This window comes from Zalophus californianus, chromosome 12 (genome assembly GCF_009762305.2).
Source record: "Zalophus californianus isolate mZalCal1 chromosome 12, mZalCal1.pri.v2, whole genome shotgun sequence".
In the NCBI taxonomy this organism is placed as follows: Eukaryota; Metazoa; Chordata; class Mammalia; order Carnivora; family Otariidae; genus Zalophus; species Zalophus californianus.
This window is the reverse complement of record NC_045606.1, coordinates 68164577-68175268: the sequence shown is the minus strand read 5'-3', so window position 1 is coordinate 68175268 and position 10692 is coordinate 68164577. Positions and strand designations below refer to the sequence as shown.

Sequence of the window (10692 nt, the reverse complement as noted above, 5' to 3'; positions counted from 1 at the left end):
CTCAGAGTGACAGCAATGGAAAGCCCCGCCCTGCCGGCTCCATAGAACTGGCAAGGAGCCGTTGAAAAGCATTATTCATTTTATCTCTGTATCATGAAGTTCCAGGTCATGGATTCCAATAAGTATAGACTACAGGTTAGGCTACTTTATTAATTTGCTTATTCATTCATTCATTTAACCAACATTTACTGAGTACCTATTGTTTTTCAGGCTCTGTAGGAATGCTGAGAAAACAGGCATGCTCAGGATCCAGTCCCTGTCCTTAAGGACTCACCATCTAATGAGGAAGATAAATGTAGAAGTAGGTAATTACGGTAAAATGCCCTACAATCTATAACAGAGAAACATGTAGAATGCTACGGAGAGCTTAGAGGAAGAAGCAACTATTCCATTGTATCCATGAAGATATTCCTAAGGCAGAGAGGGTGACAGAAGAGTAGTGCAGTTTCAAGGCTTGCTCTATTTGCTGATAGCCAGAGAGAAGGAATAAAACAGGTGGGCTTAAATAACTCCCAATTGTTTGCCCTGAGGTAGAAATGATTTAAGCATTAATGAGCAGTTCAGTAAAGATCAAACCTATAATTAAAGAGAATCATTGTGCGGCACAGCAGATGTTAAGCATCAAAAAGTAGATGGAAAAAATATTTGGGGCAACAGGCTGTCTCCCCCACACCGACCCTAGAACACATAGGATCAATTTTGATACCATTATCTCCCCATTTACATGTTCACTCTCTCTCCTTTGAGTGGCCATAGTGCTTTATCTACTCCTTTCACATGGCATTTATGTTTAAGCCTGAAATAAGCCTTCCCTAGCAAAGCTTTCTGAAGTTTTAGGTCTCATTTCTGTATCTTTTGAAACACCTTCCTAGAGCCTTGCATATAGAAGTGCTCGGTAAATATTGACAGAATGAATCACTAACATAGAAGGTAATAACAAAATTAGTAAATACTGTTATTCACTTAGATTTATGGTCTTTCTTTTTTCAGATTTGAGAGATGGAAGAAATAATGACAAAGTGGAAAATGAGACAATCAGGCAATGAGGTGAGGAACAGATGGTAACAGGGAGGTGAGGCGACCATGCTGAAAATGTTGACGGTCACAAGGAGAAAGATCTCATTTCATTTCCATGATTCCCTTGGAGCAACTCCAAGATCGCCAAGATTGCTGCTTTAAATGTATTCTTATAGAAAGTCTCACTCTAAATTTACTGTGTATGTATGTGTGCACAATTACTGCAAGGATCTTTAGAGAGCTGGGCATTTGTCACCAGTTCCAAAGCACCATGACAAAGAGAATATTAAAAGACTCAAACTGGCCAAAATCCAGAGGAGAGTAGACACACTGAAAAGATAAGGCAGGTAGTTAATCTTCTGGAAGGTACTGCAAGAGAAGACAGGTTTGTTCACCCAGCTCGCTGCCTCAAGTCTACTTTTGTTTGATTTGTTATCTTACCCAGTGGGAAATCTATGCCTTGACATTGAATCACAAAGCAAGGAAGGCCTGGGTCACTAAATAAGGTTAGTCAATGAAATAGAAAAAGCCTTTAGTCAAACTTTATGCCAGAACTGAAATCTAGGCAAAATTTGGCCCCATGTGTAAATGTCTCTAAGCACATTTATTATGACTTGAGGAAAAGAGAAACCAATGAATTGGCAATGAGTTTTATTATTACAAAGCAATCTTTTTTCTTCCTTATCATTCAATAATGACTCTAGATGGATATCTCAGCCAGAATATTGCTCTCACTGCAGAAAATTATATTATGTGTATTACCATAAAGATGACATCTCAATTGTCAAAAACATTAAGTGCTACCTAGGTGGATAGCATAGATACTACAGAATTCTCAAATAGATGAATGTTTCACATTTGTTCTCTAATGTGATGTTCCTTGGCTTGATATAAGCAAATGTAGTATTTTAATAGAACTAATGTCATATCAGCTTGCAGGACAAGCTTAAGCATTTTTGTCATCTTCTAAAATGTAGCTTACATGATTGATATAAAATGCTTTGCTTCCTCCAAAAATGTGCACAAGAAAGGATTTACATATTGTGCAGCTGACATTATGATTTACAACTGTACATCTATTTCAAGTTTGCCCACTCTTTGTAATATGCAGCTTGGGGGACTGACCTCCCACCTCCAGAGGTAAGCTCTGATTAACCTAAGGTAGTCAGGATAATCTCATGGGTCTTGCTAAAGTATTTTATTTAAGAATGCCTAGACTTGGAATTTTCCTTTACATAGGCATTGCTTGAGAAATTGACATGTGACTCATCCCAAAACACTGAGACCCAAGAAAAGACTTCCTGGGTTCTTCTAGAAAGAATATTTTTCTCACTGTTGTTGGAATTTATTTAAACAACTCTCTCCCTTCCTCTCAGGACCGTGGTGTATGGTTGTAAAGCCGCAAAGGAAACCGGTAATGAACAACCAACGGACCACAAAGAAATGAAGCTGAAGTCATTGAATTTTTGCTGATCCTAAACCTTGTCTGCCATTTATACTTATTTATTTTTTAAAAGATTTTATTTATTTATTTGAGAGAGAGAGAAAGAGTATGAGCTGGGGGAGGGACAGAAGGAGAAGCAGACCCTCCCACTGATCAGGGAGCCAGGACCCCCACCTGCTTGATCCCAGGACCCTGAGATCAGGACCTGAGCCGAAGGCAGACGCTTAGCCCACTGAGCCACCCGGTGCCCCTAGACTTATATTTATGTGAGTAAATAATTGTTACTTGAAGCCAACATTATTCAAATACATGGTGAATAGATGCTTATTTAAAATAACTTAAGTATGAACTATTGGGACTTCATCAAGATAAAAAGCTTTTGCACAGCAAAAGAAACAGTCAACAAAACCAAAAGACAACTGACAGAATGGGAGAAGATATTTGCAAATGACATATCAGATAAAGGGCTAGTATCCAAAATCTATAAGGAACTTAACTCAACACCCAAAGAACAAATGATCCAATCAAGAAATGGGCAGAATATATGAACAGACATTTTTCCAAAGAAGACATCCAAATGGCCAACAGACGCATGAAAAAGTGTTCAACATCACTCGGCATCAGGGAAATCCAAATCAAAACCTCAATGAGCTACCACCTCACACCAGTCAGAATGGCTAAAATTAACAAGTCAGGAAACAACAGATGTTGGCGGGGATGTGGAGAAAGGGGAACCCTCCTACACTGTTGGTGGGAATGCAAGCTGGTGCGGTCACTCTGGAAAACAGTACGGAGTTTCCTCAAAAAGTTGAAAATAGAGCTACCTTACGACCTAGCGATTGCACTACTGGGTATTTACCCCAAAGATACAAATGTAGGGATCCGAAGCGGCATGTGCACCCCGATGTTTATAGCAGCAATGTCCACAATAGCCTAACTATGGAAAGAGCCAAGATGTCCATCAATAGATGAATGGATAAAGAAGACGTGGTGTGTATATATATATATATATACACACACACACACACAAACACACACACACACGCACACACGCACACACAATGGAATATTATGCAGCCATCAAGAGGAATGAAATCTTGCCACTTGCAACAATGTGGATGGAACTGGAGGGTATTACGCTGAGCGAAATAAGTCAATCAGAGAAAGACATGTATCATGACCTCGCTGATATGAGGAATTCTTAATCTCAGGAAACAAACTGAGGGTTGCTGGAGTGGTTGGGGGTGGGAGGGATGGGGTGGCTGGTTGATAGACATTGGGGAGCATATGTGCTTTGGTGAGTGCAGTGAATTGTGTAAGACTGTCGAATCACAGACCTGTACCTCTGAAACAAATAATACATTATATGTTAAAAAAAAAAAAGGAAAAGATAGCAGGAAGGGAAAAATTAAGGGGGGGAAATCGGAGGGGGAGACAAACCATGAGAGACTATGGACCCTGAGAAACAAACTGAGGGTTCTAGAGGGGAGGGGGTGGGGGGACGGGTGAGCCTGGTGATGGGTATTAAAGAGGGCACGCACTGAATGGAGCACTGGGTGTTATATGTAAACAATAAATCATGGAACACTACATCAAAAACTAATGATGTAATGTATGGTGATTAACATAATAAAAAAATAAAATAAGTATGCTTTACAGTTACTTAATAACTACCTGCCTAAGATAGAACCAAAACTAACGGATAAATATTGATTAGAATGGAAGGGAGAAGAGAAGAGAGGAAAGGAAGAAAGAGAGGTTGGGGAAAGCAATGAGGGAGGGAGGGAAAGAGAAAGGGAGGGAAGTGCCAGGTCATACAGTAGGTGTATGTTTAACTTTTAAAGAAACTACAAGTCTTTTCCTTAGTGGCTGTGGTAGTTTACATTTACACTAGCAATGTATGAAAGATAGTTTTTCTGCATCTTTACCAGCATTTGCTACTATCAATATTCTTTTGGTTTAGCCATTCTGATAGGTTTAGAGTAATAACTTGCAATGATTTTCATTTCTCTAAAGGCAAGCAATGTTAAGCATCTTTGTGTGTTTATTTGCCATCCATATTTCATCTTTGGTGAAGTGTCTGTTTAATTATGTCCATTTTCTAATTGGATTCTTTGGTTTCTTACTATTCAGTTTATAGGGCTCATTATACATTCTGTATGTAAGCAATTTGCCTGATATGTGATTTGCAAATATTTTCTAGTGGCTGATAAACTTTATATCCTCTTTCTCTTTTCACCCTCTTAACAGGATCTTTTGCAGAGCAATAGTGCTTTGTTGTTTTAATTTTTATGAAGTCTAATCAATTTTTTAAAATTTTATGGATCCTGCATCTGGTATTATGTCTAAGAAATCTTTGCCTATTTCTAGGTCACAAATAATTCTTATTTGTTATTTATTTCCTCTTACCCCATCATATATTAGCATTTCCATTTATTCTTACTTTCTTTTTTTTATCATTCCCCTCCTCCCTTTCATGATCACCTGGTCTTACCTCAGCCTTTGTATCAGACCACAGACGCACTGTATGAACCCTGGGCAAAGTACATCTTCATATGGGTCCCATTCATAGACATCTCAATATGGGTTCACTGTACCTCCTAATCTGTGCTTTGGTTCTTCCATTTTGGTGGCCTGTTCAGACCAACTTCATAGGGTTTCCTTCCCAAGCTGGAAGACCAGGTGAAAGGTAGGTTTATCTGGGTACCCAGGATAGGCTAATGAATTAGAAAGTCCAGGGGCCCCTACAAATATTCGTGAGAGTAATTAGCAGCTTTGTTTTCAAAGGAAAACAAAAGTCCAAGAATAGTTCAAAAGAAAGTCTGCAATTTTGAAAAGATAGACTAAAAAAAGAGACCTAGAGAGAGAAGGTAAAACAGAGAAGCCAGGGAGGTAAAGGAAATATGATAATTGATACGGGCAAGGGGTACTGAAAATGTGAACTGATATTAGCTAAGATATTCCTATTAGTTTTAGAAATAAAGTTAATAATAATAATTTAATTAGATTCACTCTATGTCAGGTAGCTTTAAATACTCTCTACCTGCAGTCCTCAAAGTATGATCAAGGGAACCCTGATGGATCTCCAAGTTCCAATTTATTTCCGTAATAATAGTAAAACATTATTTGACATTTTCACTCCTTATTGTCTCATGAATGTACAGCTGAGTTTTCCAGAGGCAACATGATGTATGATATTGCAATGTGTTGAAAGTAGAAGTAAATATGAGAATCTAGCTGTCTTCCGTTAGGCCAGACAAAATAAAAGATTTGGGGAAAAAATGTAAAATAACACCACTCTTCTCACATTTTTTTCTTGTTTTGGCACAGATAGCTAAGTAGGTAGAGCCCTAGGTAGAACCAGAGAGAAACACAAATGCTTCAGTGAGGGAACCCTTTGATGAATTTCATTTATTCCCTTTGGACTTGATGAAAAGTTGTATTTAGTTTCCAGTTTAAAGAGTGTTCTTTTTATTACATTGTAATCTCTTTCATGAATTTCCACACCATCATCATCCTCTGTTAAACTCTTTATTCCTCTGTGTTAGCTGAAATGTGGGGATACTGCAATGAAGGAAAACACATTCACCGAGGTCATCAGTGATACTCCTGGAAGACCGATGGCTAGCCTAGAGTTTCAGGGACTGATTAGCAACCACTGTGAAGCTCAGAGTTACAGATAGGAACTGGACAAGAACAGAAAAACTAGCTAGAGCAAAGGCAAAAGAAGGAACAGATGTATGACAAAATCCACCCACCCCCCATACAGTAAAGGAAACAGATCCTTGAAAGTGGGATGGCAGGCAATTAAGTTATAAAAGCAGCACTAACAAAGTACATGGAGAAAGAGTAGCCTATTGCCAAAGAATCCCTGAGGAATGTGAAAGGAAAAGGAAAGCGAGGCTATGTAGTCCCAAGAAGGAAGCAAAGAAATGGACTATTTAAAAGAATTGATTAGCAAACTGATATTAAACATTAATTGTATGTGAAATAACTGTTCTTTACCTTAGTTCTCTATTTCTCAAACTGGAACACACCTATGGTGTCGTGGGATGAGAAACTTTTGGAGTGTCAGTTTTAACTGATGGTAAATAATTTAAAAAGTATATTTATATTAAAACAACCATAGCTATATTACCAAATAGAACACAAAATCCACATCCATATAGATAGATATAGACATATGTTTGTTTCAAGTTTTTATTTAAATTCCAGTTAGTTAACATATACGGTAAAATTGGTTTCAGGTGTGGAATTCAGTGATTCATCACTTACATACAATACCCAGTGTTCATCACAAGTGCTCTCCTTAATACCTAGCACCCATCTAGCCCATCCCCCACCCACCTCCTTCCATTAACTCTCAGTTTGTTCTCTATAGTTAAGGGTCTCTTATGTTTTGCTTCCCTCTCTTTTTTTCCCCTTCCCATTTATCTATTTTGTTTCTTTAATACCACATATGAGTGATATATTGCAGCCCCTCAAGAAAACAGTATGGAGGTTCCTCAAAAAGTTAAAAATAGTACTGCCTTATGACTCAGCAATTGCACTACTATTTACACAAAGGATAAAAAATACTGATTCAGAGGCACATGCACCCCAATGTTTATAGCAGCATTATCAAGAACAGCCAAATTATGAGCCCACATGCCCAGTGACTAATGAATGGATAAAGAAGATATGGAATATATAAAATGGAATATTACTCAGCCACCAAAAAGAATGAAATCTTGCCATTGGTGATGACATGGATGGAGCTAGAGTGTATTATGCTAAGTGAAGTAAGTCAGCCAGAGAAAAAAAGATTCACATATACTTTTAAGGTGAAAAACAATTTGGTGGGATTTTATTTGCTGTCATTCTTACAGGAATCAGACAAAGTCCCCAATTCACTAATGCCATGTCCCCATCTTCTATTGCCAGAACTTTATTTTATATATTATTACTCTCATTTCACTCAACCTTATATCTTGAAATGGAAATACACATTGAAGTTTCAATGATATGGAAAACGTATCATGGGGAGATACTGTTTTTAATTGGAAAATATCCAGAAGTTCCACTATGCTGTATGTCCAAAACTTGATCATTCATTTAACATGTCCCCTTTATACAGCTTAATATATATAATCTGTTGCTGATCATTTGGGGAGAAAATAATAATTTATAAATGGCAGTTAAGTAGAAATAAGAAAAATTACTTTGTAGCTATATTAGTACAATAAATGTAGCCTATAAAAATATGATACAATTTGACTATGTGTGTTTCATCAGGAAAAAGAAATCCTACAGTGGTGATGTGTTTTTCAAGGGGCATCAAGCTTAGTCTACAATAGTATTTAAACAATAACTATTTCTTTTTTAAAGATTTTATTTATTTATTTGCCAGAGAGAGAGAACAAGCAGGGGAAGTGGCGGGCAGAGGGAAAAGCAGGCTTCCCGCTGAGCAAGGAGCCCAATGTGGGACTTGATCCCAGGACCCTGGGATCATGACCTGAACTGAAGGCAGATGCTTAACTGACTGAACTACCCAAGTGTCCCCAAACAATAACTATCTCTTAACCACAGTAAATAATGAATCAAAGCCACACAGTCAGAGCTGGAAGAAGATTCAGAGATTATGAACACTACTAATGGTACTGGTTTAGAAGTGAAGCAAACCAAAGTGTTAGAACATGTGTTCTTGAAGTAACTGGTTGAGAGCCTAGAGCAGCTAAGAGCATTCAGTTCAGAGGTAGACAGACTTTGGTGCTTATCCTGCTCCACCACTTATGGAACTACATAAACCAGAAGTTCCTCAACTTTTCTAAATCTCAGCTTCTACATTCCTAGGTTGAGATAATTACTATACCTACACCTTGATACTTAAAACATGCTGACATTTAATGTATTTTACAGGTAGAGTTACATTGTAGAGTAAATGTAGCATTTATTTTTCTTAAAAAGTTTATTAATTTAAGTTCTAGACTATAGTTTATATCACAGATTTAGTTGTAGTCATAGAATTAGATTGGTAATGTCATGTATCTGTACCATGTTAAAATATTATCATGGCTAAGAAAATTATGATGTGTAGGATACAAAAGAGAGCTGAAGCATATGAGGGACACAAATCCCCTAATTACACATATAGGAAAGCATCCTAGTAAAATTAAATCTCTACTAGCTTCATTGCCCAAAAATCCTTCGCAATGTTTTATCTGTGCCTCCTGCTTCCATGTTCAGATTTTGGAAGGCATTCACTTATGATAGAGACTTTTCATCAGAATTCTCCTTTGCTACATTTTCTTAATTAAGGTGAAATGTCTCCATATCTGCTTCATCTGCACTTCCCCAGACAGTTGAACACTGTGGAAAGCCTAACAGTTCTTGAAGCAAGTAAACAGCTACTTCTTCTTCTAAATGAATGTATTCATATATTGCAAAGGTGGTCTTTTTAATTTTGAGAAGCTTGCCCCTGATTGCTTCAAAAGACTAACAGGCTGGGCATAATTGTGCATGAACCAACATAAATTATATATAACCAACATTATAGTCATGCCATTAACCTAATTTACCAATAGCACACAAGGCAGTTCAACTCAAAGAATAGATTGTAGAACAGACTATATAGTACCAGATATTTCAGAGCTTGGGGATCTTATTTCTTCAGGTGCTTTTCTACATTCGCAGGACAGAAACCCTCAAGGACACATACTATATTGATCATCGAATGTGGGGGGGGGGGGGTCGTGGGCTAATGGCACTTATTCTTCCAAAAAGAAAGAATGTACTTAAGATGTCTTTGGGGGTGAGCAGAAGGCATTTTAAAATTTTATTTATTTGAAATTTACACACCACTTACTTCCAAAAACGACTTTAGGTAACTGCCAGAGAAGAAGGGCCATATGCCAAAGAGAATTTTATGCTCTTTTTGTTTGTCATAACATATAAATCAGACATAATTTCCACCTAAATTTTAGTGGCTCCAAATGGATTGAGAGCTTAGTGATTAAGATCATAAATTTTGGACTCACACAAATCTAGATTTGAATCTTGGCATGTCACTCACTAGCTGTGTGATACTGAGTTATTCCCTTCTCCAAGGGTTCCTTTCTCTGTGAAATGAGGCTAATAATATCTCACAGTTTTCATGAGGGCTGGATAAGATAACATATGTAAAACAACACGACAAATGATAACTAAATATTTTTAAATTATTAGTATTTTAAAATTATTTTTCAATTATTATTTTAATTATTTAAATTATTAATATTTTGCCTGTCATCGAAAGTGGATCTCATTTAGTGAAATCATATATATATATGTATATATATATATATATATCCATGCAGCATCTATCTATGTGCTAAATGGCTTCAAACTTTGTAGTTTACAGAAGGAATTATTTTCAAGCTTCTGTAGGCCCTATTTTGTTTTTTATTAAAATGCTAGCCTAAACTTATATTGTGGCATCCTTCCATAGTGCTGACGGTCATTGAAAACATAGCACAGTTATTGTGAAACCAGACAAGTAAAACTAAAATGTCAAGTACTGAAAGTAAGGCAGGGAACTCACTTTGTTTAGTCAATAAAAGTGATTGGACCTGGTTATCTTCCCTGCCTCTTTCATTAGCCCAGGAGACATTTGGAGGTTATAACTTCAGCTGTTTCTAACCAAGATAAAAGAACGGATTTCTTTCTGAGTATTAATATTTTAACAACCAGTTGATAAACCTGGCTTTCTACATTCATGTGTGAGGAAAATAAAAGGAACATGAACACTGGCTAATCTTTTTTTTTTTATTTATTTTTAGTTTTAACTGAGGTTTTTAGTAATGATCCTGGTTTGTGAGTCAGAAAAACACATCACAGTTCCCTAAAAAATATGTTCCATACTGGCCCAGTCCCAGATGATGTCTCTTCAAATTGCTACCTGTCCTCAGGCTCTGGCTTCTTCAAGTGTCATCCGTGGAACACTGGCAAGCATCACCTGAGCTTGTTAGAAAGACAAGATCTTGGATCCCACCCAGAGTTACTGAATCAGAATCTGCATTTTAACAAGATCCCAGGCTGATTCTAACACCTTTAAATTTTGAGAAGCCCTGCTTTATGTGTACTCTCCTCCAAACAGCATCCCAGGCTCCCCTATTAACACCTTGGTAACGTTTAAGAAAACTTCTACTATAATCCTATATATGTATTCCCCCAAATGCATGTTCTTCAAAATTGTACTAAAGTAACAGGGTCAG

General features: G+C 37.1%; 1 long non-coding RNA gene across 1 annotated transcript; it reads left to right on the top strand.

Moving 5' to 3' along the window:
• LOC113910943 lies at positions 1 to 2589 on the top strand. Its single transcript, XR_003516329.1, has 4 exons — positions 1 to 135; positions 211 to 301; positions 991 to 1047; positions 2394 to 2589. It is a non-coding gene; the product is annotated as an uncharacterized LOC113910943 (long non-coding RNA).
• The last annotated feature ends 8103 nt before the right edge of the window (positions 2590 to 10692 follow it).